Source organism: Piliocolobus tephrosceles, chromosome X (genome assembly GCF_002776525.5).
Source record: "Piliocolobus tephrosceles isolate RC106 chromosome X, ASM277652v3, whole genome shotgun sequence".
Taxonomy (NCBI): Eukaryota; Metazoa; Chordata; class Mammalia; order Primates; family Cercopithecidae; genus Piliocolobus; species Piliocolobus tephrosceles.
In genome coordinates, this window is record NC_045455.1 from 46,013,499 (window position 1) to 46,032,291 (window position 18,793).

An 18,793-nucleotide genomic window follows, 5' to 3' on the forward strand; every position below is an offset into this window, starting at 1 on the left:
TGAGCCAAGTCTTTCTTTACTGGATATAGGATTGCTAGGTGCCATCCCAGTCAGTCTCCTGGTTTCCAGACAGAATCTTCCTTAGCTACATCTTACAAACAACCTGATTTTTCCTTAGTTACTGGGTTTAACCATCCCAATCTCTTATTCAAATATTGATTCAGTGGCCTGGGGATCCCAAAATGCAGAAGGGAAAGTTTATACTTGAAATTAAAACTGTCAAACCTTTCAAGCTCAAAGTTTTTATAATTTTAAGCAAAAATTATTTGTATTATAATAATGAGAGGGAATGCTGATGCCAGGCCCATGCATAAAGCTACCTGACTTCAAACTATACTACAAGGCTACAATAACCAAAACAGCATGGTACTGGTACCAAAACAGAGATACAGACCAATGGAACAGAATAGAGTCCTCAGAAATAATACCACACATCTACAGCCATTTGATCTTTGACAAACCTGAGAGAAACAAGAAATGGGGAAAGGATTCCCTATTTAATAAATGGTGCTGGGAAAATTGGCTAGCCATAAGTAGAAAGCTGAAACTGGATCCTTTCCTTACTCCTTATATGAAAATCAATTCAAGATGGATTAGAGACTTAAATGTTAGACCTAATACCATAAAAACCCTAGAAGAAAACCTAGGTAGTACCATTCAGGACATAGGCATGGGCAAGGACTTCATGTCTAAAACACCAAAAGCAGCAGCAGCAAAAACCAAAATTGACAAATGGGATCTAATTAAACTAAAGAGCTTCTGCACAGCAAAAGAAACTACCATCAGAGTGAACAGGCAACCTACAGAATGGGAGAAAATTTTTGCAATCTACTCATCTGACAAAGGGCTAATACCCAAAACCTACAAAGAACTCAAACAAATTTACAAGAAAAAAACAAACAACCCCATCAAAAAGTGGGCAAAGGATATGAACAGACACTTCTCAAAAGAAGACATTCATTCAGCCAACAGACACATGAAAAAATGCTCATCATCACTGGCCATCAGAGAAATGCAAATCAAAACCACAATGAGATACCATCTCACACCAGTTAGAATGGCAATCATTCAAAAGTCAGGAAACAACAGGTGTTGGAGAGGATGTGGAGAAATAGGAACACTTTTACACTGTTGGTGGGATTGTAAACTAGTTCAACCATTATGGAAAAGAGTATGGCAATTCCTCAAGGATCTAGAACTAGATGTACCATATGACCCAGCCATCCCATTACTGGGTATATACCCAAAGGATTATAAATCATGCTGCTATAAAGACACATGCACACGTATGTTTATTGTGGCACTATTCACAATAGCAAAGACTTGGAATCAACCCAAATGTCCATCAGTGACAGACTGGATTAAGAAAATGTGGCACATATACACCATGGAATACTATGCAGCCATAAAAAAGGACGAGTTTGTGCCCTTTGTAGGGACATGGATGCAGCTGGAAACCATCATTCTCGGCAAACTATCACAAGAACAGAAAACCAAACACCGCATGTTCTCACTCATAGGTGGGAACTGAACAATGAGATCACCTGGACTCAGGAAGGGGAACATCACACAATGGGGCCTATCATGGGGAGGGGGGAGGGGGGAGGGATTTCACTGGGAGTTATATCTGATGTAAATGACAAGTTGATGGGTGGTGATGAGTTGATGGGTGCCGCACACCAACATGGCACAAGTATACATATGTAACAAACCTGCACGTTATGCACATGTACCCTAGAACTTAAAGTATAATAATAATAAATAAATAAATAAATAAATAAATAAATAATAAATAAATAAAAAGAAAAAAATAAAGTCAATAAGTCTATAGTCATCCATTAGTATTAATAGCAAACTAATTAAGGTACTAGCTTATTGATTGAGGTAGAATTGATGCAACAGCAGAAATAAGTACCAAGGGGATTAAGTAACATTTCCATGTGATTTACTTCTAGACATGTTCACTCTTTTTCAGATATACCATTTGTATGTAATGATGGAATGCTGATGTACATAATTTTTTTATGATTTTTGAGAGGCATAGTCAGTTAATGGGTTCACAGTTGATTCCTAGTCCCCATTCTCTCTTAGGAGATGACTCTCAGACAGAGAATGTTTATTGAAAGTTAAAGTATAATTGTGCTTCCATACAATGGCTTTCTGGGCTCTAAATCTTCAATTAGGCTAGCTAGAGAATCAGTAGATCATTCCTTTTAGTCATTAATATTTCTACTACTATTTGATCTTCTGTCTCCTAAGGCCAAAGTCGCAGAACACCACATCCAAAACCTCAGACCTAAAGCAGAGGCTTCTCTTGCTTTGGACCTGAGGCAAAACTTGTAGACCAGTGATTTTATCTGTAAATTGGTGGATGGAGAACACTTACATTTTACAGGCAATGTCTTCAATAAAAGGACCTATCAAAATGTATGCCTTTTTCTTAGTGTAAAATTGTGCAATCACCATAGAAAACAGTATTGCAGTTCTTCGCAACATTAAAGTAGAACTATCATGTAATTCAGTGATTCCACTTCTGTGTATCTATCCGAAAGAACTGAAATCAGGATCTTGAAGAGACATATGCACTCCTATGTATATTGCAGTATTATCTTTAGTAGTCAAGATATGGAAACCACCTAAATGTTTATTGACAGAGTAATAAATAAAGAATATGTGAGATATATATATATATATAAAAGAATGTGTGATATGTGTATAAAAGAAATTATATATTATTATATTTTATATTATGTTATGCATTTATATATTTATATTAATACAATATAAATATGTTTATATAATATGTAATGTGTTTATATAATATAAATATTATTTATATTATGTGTTTATGTAATATAAATAATATTATTTATATTAATAGAAACAGAGAGTAAAGTGGTGACTTCCAGTGGCCAGAAGGGAGAGAAAAACAAGAAGTAGCTGTTTAATGGGCATAAGTATTTAGTTATGCAAGGTGAACATGTTCTAGACGTCTGCTGTGCAACATAGTGCCTATAGTTACCAAATACTGCACTGTGCATTCAAAAATTTGATGAAAGATATATCTCACCTTGAATATTTTTACCAAAATATTAACTGATTAATTAAAAATAAAAAAGAAAAAAAATTGAATAAAATAAAAATTAATTGTGTTATTTATTCATTTATTTTTGAGACAGAGTCTCACTCTGCAGCCCAGGCTGGAGTGCAGAGGCTTGATATTGGCTCACTGTAACCTCTGCCTACCAGTTCCAAGTGATTCTTATGCCTCAGCCTCCAGAGTAGCTGGGACTACAGACATGCACCACCACATCCAGCTAATTTTTGTACTTTTAGTAGAGACGGGGTTTCACCATGTTGACCAGGTTGGTCTCGAACTCCTGACCTCAGGTGATCCACCCACCTTTGCCTTCCAAAGTGCTGGAATTACAGGCATGAGTCATTGTGCCAGCCAAAATAAAAAAAAGAAAAAAAAAAGAATAAAATAAGAACTTTTCATAAAGGCAATTTCTTAACACAGTCAAAAACTTGTATACTTATTTTCACTAATGTCATAGGCCACTTAAAGTTTGTAAGATTTATCTCCTACCCTCTGACAATGAAGACATCTAGCATACTGGCTGTTCTTTGCCCTCTACCTTTAATAATCACAATATCACATAGGAAAAGTGTGTTGGTATATGCATTATCAAGGTAATTAAAGTTCTCCCTAAGTATATGGAAAAGGAGAGTTGTGATTCTTCTGTAGCAAAACATTGAAGTGAAGCTTTTCTCCCCTTTAGCAGAACATAAACAAGTTTGGATTTCCCTAATAATGTTGCTTTTCTTACAAAGTGTTATGGGAAGTTGACAGCTTCATACTAAGTTTCATGGGATATGTGGATTTCCTGATATAAAAATATCACATCTGGAGTATCAGCTTTAATTATCTTCATTGCCTGATTATATTAGTGATAATCTAGTTATTGTCTGAAATCCATCTGGCATTTTTATCTTCCAAATGAATTAATCTGCAATATAATGGAATCTCTACTCTTCAATATTTCAATTTTTTTATTTATTTTTATTTTTATTTATTTATTTTTTTAAACGGAGTCTCGCTCTATCACCATGCTGAAGTGCAGTGGTACGATCTTGGCTCACTGCAACCTCTTACTACCTGGTTCAAGCGATTCTCCTGCCTCAGCCTCCTGAGTAGCTGGGATTATAGGGACGTGCACAGCTAATTTTTGTATTTTTAGTAGAGATGGAGTTTTGCCATGTTGGCCAGGATGGTCTCAATCTCCTGACCTTGTGATCCACACACATTGACTTCCCAAAGTGCTGGGATTACAGGCATGAGCTACTGCATCTGGCCTATTTCAAGTTTTGAATGTGATGGTGATATCTGAAAATCCCTTAGGAATGCAGTATAGCTTTTTGTGTAGCACTGTGTTAGGTGCCTGGTGATAGTTCAATGGACACATTTTTTCTTAATACACCTGACTCTGTGTGAGTCAAGACCTCAATATGAGAACTGTGACAGTTTCTGAATATATCTTTTCCAACTATGCATTCTGAGACTGAATAACTAAGTTTAGCCCGTCCATCTAGTGGAACACACCAGAGGATGGATGTGAGCAAATATACAATTTATTACCTGGCTTTCAAAGGTTTACTCTCTGTCTGGTGGATATTGTAGCATTATAGGATTGTGAGGTACTTACTTCAATTCAGGGATCATATTTAATAACAACTGGAGTGTTTTTGGTATTTTTCATTTTCCAATATCTAATGCTTGCAAAAAGCATGGATAAATATTTCCATTATGGATCTGCAGCAATTTTACAACATTCTTTCTTAAAGAGTCCAGCCTTACAATCAGTGAAGCCTCTGAATTTCTGAACTAATTTAACTAAAATAACTTGCAGAGAGAGCATAATAATATATGATGACTCAGTGCAGATTTCTACACAAAATATATGTATATTTTCTAATTAAATAGACAAAGTAATAACTCAGTGGACTGCTCAACTGTTTCATACATGATACCTTCATACATTCATACCTCATGATCAATTTTTCTACCTCCAGAGTTGTATGTACACTCGTAAATCAACACTCTACCCTTAGGATCATAACCGGAGCCACCAAACTTTTTTGGGGTAAAATACCAGATAGTAAATAATAGAGCAGTCTTTGGGAGTGTGGGGTATATGGTCTCTGTCATAATCACTTGACTTTGTTGTTGTGAAAAGAAACCAAAAATAGATAATGCATAATCAAATGAATGCAGCTGTATTACAATAAAACTGTCTTTATCCTTAAAAGGTGACCAGCTTAACTGGGCTACTGGCAGGGATCTGTAGTGACACTAGTGTCTGCATTGTCTTTGGTACAATGTTGATAACAGATACCAAAGAGCTCAATTCAGTGCTGTCATCAGAGTCTATAGTTTGCTTAGCAGAGAGCTTTAAAAGTTCACTATAGGTTTTCTTGTCAGTGAATGTCTTAAAATGTCATAATGGTTTGGCCTTGATAGATTCACTGCATAATTGCCATATATATTACTACTTTAAAAACAATCCTCTACAGTATTCCTGGGAAATATTAGCATTACACATTCTAGAACTCCTATTAATAGAGGCTTACATTAAGCCCTAAAAGATTTAGATCCTCACCTCTGGATTCTCTGTAAATAGAATCATATCAATTCATTTCACCCAGGTCAACCTTAATCTGACACCCTTTGAATCTTTTCCTATAGGTATTCCCAAGGTATTTTTCCATATGTATTAGCACAATATTATAATTTATTTGATGTGTGATATATCTTGCAAGTACAGAACTTGCGATTTTTCCCTTTGGGCCTAAATAGAAGGAGTAAACCTGGAGAGAATAAAGCATGGGAGGACAGGTCCTAAGGAAAAATAGGCATCATATTGCAAAGCATCTGCTCCTGGTAAAATCCTGGTGAGGATTTTGAAGAGATTTGCTTCAAGAGTAGGCAGGTTTCCTCATTGGGGGAGGTGATGCTTCTGCAATCAAAGAAGACTTAAGGAAAAAGTTCAAGTTTCTTGGCTTTGATCATGCCCTCTAATTGTCTCCAAGTCTCAGAGCTCCACTCCTACCCAACCAGACCTCACTCATGGCATACTTTTATGATCTTGTGTAGTAAACAGGCATTATGTTGTATATCACAATTAGATTTGGGACGGGATTCTTTCATGTGTTTGTCCTGATGCTACTAGAGATAAAATATATTTTAGGTCATAAAGGCTTCCCAGTTCTTTATCTGTGCCTTGAGTTTGGAGTCATAGGCCTGAAGCTTTTCATTGATCCTTTGTACATTCCCAAGCCCAGCCTACACTCTTTATAACTTCCATTATTGCTAAAGCATTTTTTAAAACATCTAGTTAAGGACCCACATCTTTGTCTTTGATCAGCTCTATATTCCATGTCTCTACTCTGGATATTTTGAATAAATGTGATCTCTATATTTCTCAAACTTGTTAGGCTTTCAAATTCCCATTCTGATGTTGGTATCTTGGGGTCATCCCTAGTACCAAACACTCAAATCGGAAAACGTATTTACATTGAGGAAATTCATCATGGTTGTTTCCATTGAACATAATGACTGAAGAAATTATTTACCTAGGTATTGCAGTATTTGGGGAACAAATTAAATAATAAGGCATCCAGTTGAGAAAAGTGGAGTCCATTACTACTTCTAGGCCTGAAGGGAGAAGGGGAAGAAATAATATACCTGAAATTCACAGTCAGCATGGCAACATGAGTGACTGTGTTGGACAGACTAGCTCTTGGAGGAATATATGAAGGGAAAGTGCCATATGAGTAAGGGAATGGGAAAAATAATACACCGACCTCTTTTTCATTCTTCGTTGTTCAGACATGTGTTTAGAGTCCTGAGCTAAAGAATCCAGGAGTGACCAACCTGGAGATTCATTCCTTATCTATGAGGAACCCCATCCAATCCCATGGAATGCAGGCTGTACAGAGGATGAAGGCCCCGCCTTTGGAGTTAAATGAAAGTTGCCAGGTGGAGATTATTAGGTGAAGAGTACTAAGTGAAAATGCTATGTAAACTGCATGCTGTTTACAAGCATTGGTGGTTCTGCTATATATCTCTCTACTACTGGACCATTCTCGCTTGTAAGTTCCCCTCGATAAACGCTATATCATTCATTGATTCTCGGTCTCTTCTTCAGCCTCTAGAACGTAGTGTTATTCCTATTGAAGTCGATAGGGGTCCAACATGACATTCATTCAATATAAGATTGAAAAAGTATATATGTATATATAGGCAAATAAATAGTGGTAGTTGCCACTAAAAATAGGTCTGCTAATGACAGTTTATTTTTTTTCTGAGATGATTTACTAATCAATATTATTTTAAAATTTCAGCTGAGTTACTGAAACTCTAAGAAAGATATGTGTTTTTTTCCCTCTGCAGCAAACTTATATAGAGAGTAAAAAAATAAAAACATATTATCTCATATTGACTATATGCCTTTCTTCACTAATTTATTTAAGTTATTCATTTTATATCTTATTTTGTGAGTTGTCTTTCAATGACATATTGGATCAAAGGAAGAGCTTTAGTATAAGAATGAGGTAGTCTAAATGTAGTTCTTGGTTCAGCCTTTCACTAATAAGATTCCTTTAGCTGGTTTATTTTATTATTATTATTATCATTACTTTAAGTTCTAGGGTACATGTGCACAATGTGCAGGTTTGTTACATATGTATATATGCGCCATGTTGGTGTGCTGCACCCATTAGCTCGTCATTTACATTAGGTATATCTCCTAAATCTAGCCCTCCCTGATTCCGCCAACCCATGACAGGGTCCGGTGTGTGATGTTCCCCTTCCTGTGTCCAAGCATTCTCATTGTTCAATTCCCACCTATGAGTGAGAACATGCAGTATTTGGTTTTCTGTTCTTGCGATAGTTTACTGAGAATTATGGTTTCCAGCTGCATGCATGTCCCTACAAAGGGTATAAACTCATCCTTTTTAAGACTATACTTTCAGGGATCATTTCTATAGTTTGTTATTAGCTGGTTTCTTTACCTTTTGGAATGATCAAGTAAAATAAGGAAACATCAATCTGTATCCAGAAGTATTGACTTGAATTCCAGACTAATTATTTTCTAGTTTTATGGTCTCATATGATTTTTTTTTTTTTTTTTTTTTTTTTTTTTTTGGTCTTTTGAGTTTTGGTCTCCTCATCTACAAAGTAGATTGTGATAACATCAACCATCCACTTATACTCTAAATCTAGCTGAGCCACATATTTCTCCACACAGCCCTCTTTCTATTTACACAATCTGTGTACAAATTCAGGTGTTTCAGCTTCCTTTCTTGATTCAGAGCCCAAATTATTATATTATGTCAGCACTTACCAGTTAGTTCTTACGTTTCTCTTTCGATCTTTCAGTTCTAGAATGTCAGCCCTGAGAGTAGGCACTCAATACATTTGTGGTGAATTAAACTGAATGGATTATTAGAAAAAAAAAGACACAGATATTTAAATTATAAAATCACATAAATTTAAAATAATTTAGTAAAATGAAGTGTTTCAGTAGATTTCAAAGTTTCTGGCCAGGACATATATTAATATTCTGTGTCAGTGATTCTCAAACTTGAGCATCCAACAGAACCTCCTAGAGGGCTTGATTCAGTAGGTCTGAGGTGGTACCTAGTACTTTGCATTCCTAGCAAGTTCACAGGTGATGTTGATGTTCAGGGACAACTTCAAGAACTATAGCTTTAATATTAACAAAATGGAAAGTACATTTTGTGCAGAAGTGGGTAAAATAATTTAAAATAATCCATATATAAAATGATCTTTTCTTTATAATGATAAATTCTCCTATCATGTTTACCTCTGGCTCTCACCTGAGTGACTTCATAGAATGAGTTGAGGAGGAGTCTCTCCACCTCAATTTTTTTGGAATAGCTTCAGTAGGAATATTCCTCTTTGCACATCTGATAGAATTTGGCTATGAATCCATCTGGTCCCAGGATTTTTTTTTTTTTTTTTTTGGTAGGCTATTTATTACTGACTCAATTTCAGAGCTCATTATTGGTCTGTTCAGGGATTAAGTCAATGCATATGTCCAGGATTTTCTCCATTTTTTTCTACCTTTTCTAGTTTGTGTGCATACAGATGTTCATAGTAGTCTCTAATGGTTATTTGTATTTATTGGGGTCAGTGCTAATGTCTCTTGTGTCATTTCTGATTGTGTTTATTTGGATCTTCTCTCTTTTGTTCTTTATTAGTCTAGCTAGCAGTTTTTTTTTTTTTGTTGTTGTTGTTGTTGTTGTTGTTGTTGTTTTCAAAGAACCAACTCCTAGATCTGTTCTTTTGTATGCTTTTTATTTCGTGTGTGTGTGTGTGTGTGTGTCTATATTCTTCAGTTCAGCTCTGATTTGGGTTGTTTCTTGTCTTCCACTAGCCTTTGGGTTGGGTTGCTCTGGCTTTTGTAGTTCTCCTAGTTGTGATGTTAGGTTGTTAATTTGAGATCTTTCTAACTTTTACATATGGATGCTTAGTGCTGTAAATTTTCCTGTTAACAATGCCTTAGCTATGTTCCAGAGATTCTAGTATGTTGTATCTTTATTCTCATTACTTTCAAATAACTTCTTCATTTCTGTTTTAATTTCCTAATTTACTCAAGAATCTTTCAGAAGCATGTTGTTTAATATCCATGTAATTATATGATTTTGAGCAATTTTCTTGACTTTCATTTCTATTTTAATGTCCTGTGGTCCGAGAGAGTGGTTGGTATGATTTCAGTTTTTTTTGAGTTTGTTGAGGGTTGTTTTATGTCCAATTGCATGGTTGACTTTAGAGCATGTACCATGTGGCAACAAAAAGTATATATTCTGTCATCTTTGAGTGGAGAGTTCTGGAAATGTTTATTAGGTCCATTTCGTCAAGTGTTGAGTTCAGGTCCTGAATCTCTTTGTTCATTTTCTGCCTCAATGATCTGTCTAATACTGTCAGTGGGGTGTTGAAGTCTCCCATCATTAGTATGTGTGAATCTAAGACTCTATTAACTTGTTTTGTGAATCACTGCTCCTGAGTTGGACACATATAGAATTAGGATAATTAGGTCTTCTTGTTCAACTGAACTCTTTACCATTATGTAATGCCCTTCTTTGCCTTGTTTGAGCTTTGTTGGTTTAAAGTCTTTTGTGTTTGAAATTAGAATTACGATTCCTTTTTTTTTTTTTTTTTTCTGTTTTCCATTTGCTTAGTAGATAATTCTTCATCCCTTTATTTTGAGACTATGCATGTCATTGCAGATGAGATGGGTCTCTTCAAGAAAGCATACCCCTGGCTCTTGCTTTTATCCAGCTTGCCACTCTTTGCCTTTTAATTGGAATATTTATCCCATTTGCATTCAAGGGTAGTATTGATATGTGTGGATTCTATCCAGGCATTGTGTTGTTAGCTGGTTATTATGCAGACTTGCCTGTGTAGTTGCTTTATAAGGTCACTGTCTGTGTACTTAAGTGTGTTTCATAGTGACTGGTAATGGTCTATCCATCTTTACTGCTGCTTTCAGGAGCTCTTGTAAGGCAATTCTGTTGGTAGCAAATTCCCTCAGCATTTACTTGTCTATAAAGGATCTTATTTATCCTTTGCTTATGAAGTTTAGTTTGGCCAGATATAAAATTATTAGTTGAAATTTATTTTCTTTAAGAATGTTGAATATAGGCCTCAAATCTCCTCCTTTAGCTTGTAGGGTTTCTGCTGACTGAGCAGTCAGTCAAGAGAAAGAAATAAAAGGCATCCAAATAGGAAGTGAGGAAGTCAAACTATCCATTTGCAAATTACATATTTCGATATCTAGAAAAACCCATAGCCTCTGCCTCAAAGTTCCTTGAGCTTATAAGCAACTTCAGAATACAAAATCAATATACAAAAATCAGTAGCATTCCTATACACTAACAGCACCCATGCCAAAAGCCAAATCAGGAAGGTTATCTCATTCACAGTTGCCAATGAAATACCTAGAAATACAGCTAACCAGGGTGGTGAAAGATCTCTACAATGAGAATTACAAAGCACTCCTCAAAGAAATCATAAATTACATAAACAAATGGAAGAATATTTCATATCCTTGAATAGTAAGAATCAATATTATTAAAAAAGCCATACTGTCCAAACCAATTTATAGATTCAATGCTATTCCCATCAAACTACCAATGATTTTCTTCACAGAACTAAAAAAACTAATTGTCAAGTTCATGTGGAACCAAGGAGCCCGAATACCAAAAACTAACCTAAGCAAAAAGAACAAACTAGAGGACTCACGCTGCCTGACTTCAAGCTGTACTACAATGCTACAGTAAGCAAAACAACATGGTACTAGTAAAAAAAAGAGACACATAGACCAATGGAACAGAACAGAGCCATGAAATAAAGCCACATACCTACAACCACGATTTTTCACAAAGGTGACAAAAACAAGCAAAGTGAAAAGGACTCCCTATTCAATGAACGGTGCTGGAATAACTGGATAGCTACATGCAGAAAACTGACACTGGGCCCCTTCCTTACACTATATACAAAAACCATCTCAAGATGGATTAAAGACTTAAATGTAAAGCATAAAGCTATAAAAATTCTGGAAGATAACCTAGAAAATACTATTTTGTACATAGAAACTCTCATGATTAAAATGCTGAAAGCAATTTCAACAAAAGCAAAAATTGACAAATGAGATCTAATTAAACAGCCTCTGTACAGCAAAAGAAGCTATCAACAAAACAAACAACCTACAGAATTGGAGAAAATATTTGCAAATTATACATCTGACAAAAGGACAAAAGCTCTAATATCCACAATCTATAAGGAACATAAACACACATGCAAAAAGCAAACAACACCATTAAAAAGTGGGCAAAGATATGAAGACACTTTTCAAAGGAAGACATACTTGCAGCCAATACCCTTATGAAAAAATGTTCAACATCACTAATCATTAGAGAAATACTAATAAAAATCACAATGAGATATTATCTCACACCAATCAGAATGGCTATTACTGAAATGTCAAAAAATAACACACGCTAGCAAGATTGCAGAGAAAAGGAAATGCTTATTCTCTCCTGGTGGGGAGTGTAAATTACTTCATCCATTGTAGAAGACAGTGTGGTGATTCCTCAAATAACTAAAAACTGAACTACCATTCAACCCAGCAATTCCACTACTGAGTATATACCCAAAGGAATATGAATTATTCTACCATAAAGACATGTGTATGCATATGCTTATTGCAGCACTATTCACAATAGCAAAGACATAGAGGCAACCTAAATGCCTAACAACCATAGGCTGGTTAAAGATAATGTGGTACACACACACCATGGAATACTATGCAACCCTAAAAAAGAAAGAGATTATGTCCTTGAAGGAACATGGATGGAACTGTAGGCCATTATTCTTAGCAAACTAACACAGGAAGAGAAAACCAAACACCACCACCACATATTCTCACTTACAAGTAGGAGCTGCGTAATGTGAACACATGGACAGAAACAGAACAATAGACACTGGGGCCAACTTGAGGGTGTAGGGTGGGAGGAAGGAGAGGTTCCACCCCCCACACACAAAAAAATGCTATTTAGTATTATGCTTGTACCTGGGTGACAAAACAACCTATACACAAAACCCTTGAGTCACAAGTTCACCTCTATAACAAACCTGACCATGTACCACTGAACCTAAAATAAAAAATAAATTAAAAAAAAAGAAAATTGAAATAAAACACAGTCTTTGCACTTGTTTGTAAGTAGCAGTTTATTCTACTTAATGTATTTTTTCATAGTAAATTTTATTTTAGTTCCATTATTCTGAAACTTTTGTATTAAGGATATCTATACATGTATAAATATCTATATGTATGTTACCCATATTATTATAGATATTTATGTTTCTATTTTTATCTGTATATTTTAATCTAAGAGTCATTCATATACATTTCAAAGAGAATCAAAACGAATCTTTAGTGTAAGAAATCATGACAGTTGTTATCATTAGGTATAACAATGGAAAATAATTATTTAGTAATCCTTCTTTCATTCCTTCCAACCTTCTTTACTTTCACTGTCCCTCCTTCCCTCATTCCCTTTAATCCACCCTCCCTTCCTTTTCACTTCCTTTTTTCTTTCCTTTGACCTAGATTAAAGTTACTTAAATGTTTTTATTTTGTGATACGTCACTAGGAAGGCAGAAAAAAGCTGATTTTTATTGAATAGCTGAAAATATAAAGGACATTAAGTTCATTTGTAATTTTCAGTATCCATTTTGAGGTTCTACTGAGTTTATCTCTCCAAAGTGATTGCTAGAAGAAAATAGTTTTATTTTGTTATTGCATCAGAGAATGTATAGAGCAATATTCATAGCTCAAAGAGTTTCTGCCTTAAAAAGAAAATTACTACTTTTTTTTTTTTTTATTGTATTCTGGTTTATTTGAGAACAGAAGTAATACCATGGGTTTAATTAGTATTTTTACTGTAGTCAGAGACACGTTGCGAATGGCGAACTCGAATAGAGCAAATATGTTTCATTTCTGGCAAACACTAAGGTATTTTAAAGGAAATGGTATTTTAGATGATATATAAGAAATATTTTATAATAATTTCAAATAGTTTGGTGTACAGCTATATATGTATAAACATATATTTTTATCTTGTTATTCATGATCTAAAAAAAGTATGGTTAATTTATCATAAAATATTATTTACTGTTGGATATCTAATACAAAGACTTCTTGCCTATTATGAAAATATCACTACTATAATAATCATTAAGTTAGAATCTCATCAATTTTGAATATTGATGTTTACAAATAATAAGTATGTCAGAAGTTTAGGTTATTAAACACATCAAGTATCTTAACATCACTTCAATTTCTTTTCCTTTGATTTCCTGTCCCCCCAACACTAAGTCATCTCTAAGAGTACAGAATTATGTAAGCAAAACTTTGGTAGGAAAAATATTTTTCTGAATATACATATTTGTATAACATTCAAAATTCTTACCAAACATCAACGTATCTTATTTTCATAATTGAACACTTTTTGGCAACATTCTACAAGAACAAAACAAGTAGCAGAATATAATTAGCATAGTTGTCTAAATTTATGGTAATTATATGTTGAAGTAAGAATGGTTTAATATCAACTATTAAGTGAGATTCACTTGACATTCTTTTTTTTTGTTTTTAATTGATACATCATCATTGTACATATTTCTGGAGTACGGTGTGATATTTCCATATATGTATACAACATGCAATGATAAAATAAGGACAACTAACATATGCATCACTTCAAATACTTGTCATTTCTTTGTGATGAGAACATTCAAAAACCTCTCTTCTTTCTATTTTGAAATATGCAATAAATTACTATTAACTTAGTCACCCTACTGTGCAACAGAACAACAGAACTTATTCCTTCTGACTAACTTTGTATCAGTTGATCAATCTCTTCCCATTCTCCTCTCCCGACATTCTCCTCATCCTCTGGTAACCACTATTCTACTCTTTACTTATATGACACCAACTTCTTTAGATTCTACACATGAGTGAGAACATAGTAACATTAATCCTTCAGTACTTGGTTTATTTTACTTAAAGTAATATCCTCCAGGAGATCCTATTACTATTACTAGTAATCACTATTACTATTAATCACTATTAGTAGTAATCACTATAACTATTAATCACTATTACTAGTAATTAGTATTACTAGTAATAAAGTAATATCCTGGAGCATATTACTAGTATAGTAATTATAGTATTCCACACAATGAAATATTATTCATCAATAAAAAACAATGAAATTCTGTAATTTGCAACATGAATGACCCTGGAGGATATTACTTTAAACAAATATATATATATGTGTGTGTGTATATATATACACACACACACTTATATATATACACACACACAATGGAATACAATTATACATATATACACACACATAAGATATATATATATATATATAAAATATACATATATATATGTAATCACATTTTTGTTTATCCATTCAGACTTTGATGAACACTTAGGCTGATTAGCAATTTTGCCTATTGTTAATAGTGCTGTAATAAAATGGGCTTGCAGATATGTTTTCAACATACTCATCTCATTTCCTTTGGGCATATACCCTGTAGTGGAATTGCTGGATCATATGGTAGTCTGTTTTTTCTTAAGAGTCTCCATACTGGTCTATAATGGCTGTACTAATTTACATTCCCACCAATGTAATATAAGAGTTTTCCTTTCTTCATATTCTCACCAGTATTTGCTATAGTTCCTTTTTGATAACAACAATTCTAACAGTTGTAAGGTGATATTTTATTGTGATTTTGATTTGCATTTATCTGATGATTAATGAAGTTGAGCACTTTTCATTTTTCTTCATATATCTATTGGCCATTTGCATGTCTTCTATTGAGAAATGTCTATTCAGTTCTTTTGCCTATTTTAAATTCAGATTGTTTTTTTCTTTCTTTCTTTCTTTCTTTTTCTTTTTTTTTTTTTTTTTTTTTTTTTTGCTATTGACTTGCTTGAGTTTCTTATATATTCTGAATGTTATCCCCTTGTCAGATGGATAGTTTGCAAATATTTTCTCCCACACCGTAAGCTGTCTCTTCACTTTTTGATTGTTCTCTTTTTGCACAGAGGTTTTTTGTTGTTGTTGTTTGCTTGTTTGTTTGTTTGTTTGTTTGTTTTGAGACAGAGTCTTGCTCTGTCACCCAGTCTGGAGAGCAGTGGTGCAATCTCGGCTCACTGCAAACTCTGCCTCCTAGGTTCAAGTGATTCTTCCTGACTCGGCCTCCTGAGTAGCTGGTATTACAGGCACCCGCCACCATGCCCAGCTACTTTTTGTATTTTTTTTAAGTACAGACCAGGTTTCGTCATGTTGGCCAGGCTGGTCTTGAACTCCTGACCTCATGTGATCTGCCGACCTTGGCCTCCCAAAGTGCTGGGATTACAAGTGTGAGTCACCACGCCTGGCCTGCACAAAAGTTTTTAGGTTGATATAAACATGAAGTGGCATTGTTTGGGGTAATACTCGAGGTCCCTTGCCTCATGCCAAGGAAATCAAGTACATAGACACACATGGAGTGAAGTTTAGAGTGGAGGTTTAACAAGCAAAAGAAAGAGAAAAGAGAATAACTCTCTCTCCTGAAGAGATAGAGGAGTGCCCAAGTGGGTCTTCCAGTCTGTGGTGAAATGCAGGGGTTTTGTAGACTAGCTATAGGAGGTGGTATCTGATTTACATAGGGCCCAAAGATTGGTTGGGCCAGGTGTGACATTCACCTAGCTCAAAGAAGCTGGCTACCCTACCCTAATCTTTTATTATGCAAATAGGTTTTCTATGTGGCAGGCATCATGTTGTCTGCTCCTTATTGTACATGTGGTTGGCAATGAAAACGGAAGATGGAGTTGCCATGTTGAACATGCCTGGCCTCTAGGTAGCCTTTTCCTGTTGTGATGGTTGCCAACATTCACCTGGGCAAGCTTCCAGCTTGTTTATCTATGTCTGCAGCTTGATTTTACAGGCTGCTTTTTTTTCGGCAAAGAAATGATTTGGGGGCTGCTTTTTTTTTTTTTTTTTTTTTTTTTTTTTTTTTTTTTTTTTTTTTTGAGACTGAGTCTTGCTCTGTCGCCCGAGCTGGAGTGCAGTGGCCAGATCTCAGCTCACTGCAAGCTCCGCCTCCCGGGTTCCCGCCATTCTCCTGCCTCAGCCTCCGGAGTAGCTGGGACTACAGGCGCCCGCAACCGCGCCCGGCTAATTTTTTGTATTTTTTAGTAGAGACAGGGTTTCACCGTGGTCTCGATCTCCTGACCTTGTGATCCGCCCGCCTCGGCCTCCCAAAGTGCTGGGATTACAGGCGTGAGCCACCGCGCCCGGCCGCTGCTTTTTATCAAAAGGTAAATCTTACCAACGACATCCTTACCCTCACTATCTGCCTAAATAATTTCTTTATAACTCCTATACCATTCCCGCTTGTCTATTTTTACATATGTTTCCTGTGCTTTTGAGATCTCATCCAAAAATGTCCTTCCCAGACCAATGTCATGAACGATTTTCCCTATGTTTTCCTCCAGTAATGTTATAGTTTTAGGTCTTACATTTAAGACTTTATCTATTTTTAGTTGATTTTAAGTAGTGAGAGATAGGGATGTTGTTTCACTCTTCTGCATGTGAATACCCAGTTTTCCAAGCATCATGTATTGTGGGATCTTTGTGCCTTCGTCAAAAATCAGTTGGCCATAAATAGATAGATTTATTTATTGGTTTTCTAGTCTGTTCGATTGGTCTATGTATTTATTTTTATGCCTGTACCATGCTGTGTTGGTTAATATTGTTTTGTAGCATAGCTCATTTTATTTATCTATTTTTGAAATACGGGCTTGCTGTGTCACCAAGGCTAGAGTGCAGTGATGTGAGTAGAAGTCATTACCAACTCTAACTCCTGGTCTCAAGTGACCCTCCTGCCATAGCTTCCCAAGAAGATAGGATTCCAGGAGTTTACAGGAGTTTACACACACAGCTTTTGCTTTCTTTTCTTCTTCTTCCTTTTTTTTTTTTTTTTTTTTTTCTTTTTCTTTTTTTGTAAAGAAGGGGTCTCACATTGTTGCCAGGCTGGTCTCAAACTCCTGGCTTCAAGAAATCTTCCTGCTTTGACCACCCAAAGTGCTAGGACTACAGGTGGGAACCACCACACCGAGCACAGTATATTTTAAAGTCAGGTAGTGTAACGCCTCCAGCTAGTTTATTTTATTTTTTTTTACTCAAAATGGCTTTGGATATTTGGGATATTTTCCACATAAATTTCATACAAATTTCAAGATTGCTTTCAGCATTATTTGAAAAATGTCATTAGTATTTTGATAGTGATTTTATTGAATCTGCAGGTCACTGGAAGTGGTATGAGCATTAAAATAATTGCTATTCTAACTAATGAACATAGGATAACTTTTCATTTATTAATCTCCTCTTCAATTGCTTTCATCAGTGTTTTGTAGTTTTCATTGTAGAAATCTTGCACCCTTTGTACTATCTTCATATTTAGGGTCTTTAAAATAGATGTTATAAATGTGATTACTTTATTGATTTCAGATAGTTTGCTGTTGAGTAATGATTTTTACATTTTGATTTTATATCTTGAAACTTTACTGAATTTATTTATTATTTCCAACAGATTTTAGGTGGACTCTATAAGGTTTTCTACATATAAAATCATCATCTGCAAACACAGACAATTTAATTTTTCCCTTTTCAGTTTCAATATCCTTTCTTTTCATGCCTAAATACTCTGGTTAGGATTTCCACTGTGAAAATTTGTATATCATCTTGCTGAATTGACTCATTTATCATCATATAATGACCATCTTTGTATTGTCTTCCTTTTTGTCTTAAAGTCTATTTTATCTGATATAACTATCATAGTTGGTCCTGTTCTTTTTTGGCTTCTAGTTTTATAAGTGTATCCATTCTGCTAATCCTTGTTTTTAATTGAATAATTTAATTTATTTTTGTTGAAGGTAATTATTGACAGGGAAGAATTTACTACTGCCATTGTGCTTGTTGTTTTCTGGTTGTTTGGTAGATTCTTTCCTACTTCTGTTCTCTCTTTCAGTCTTCCTTTGAGGTTAAGTGATTTTTCTCTAGTACTATGCTTTGATTTCTTGCTTTTTATTTATTTATTATTATTATTATTATTATTATTATTATTATTATTATTATTATT

General features: G+C 34.8%; 1 protein-coding gene and 1 pseudogene across 2 annotated transcripts in view; both read left to right on the forward strand.

Annotated features, from left to right (window-relative positions):
- KLHL1 (kelch like family member 1) overlaps positions 1-18,793 on the forward strand; it is a 414,035-nt gene that overhangs the window by 117,105 nt on the left and 278,137 nt on the right. The gene's annotated exons all lie outside the window — the stretch shown is intronic.
- Positions 8,019-8,121, forward strand: LOC111522503 (annotated as a pseudogene).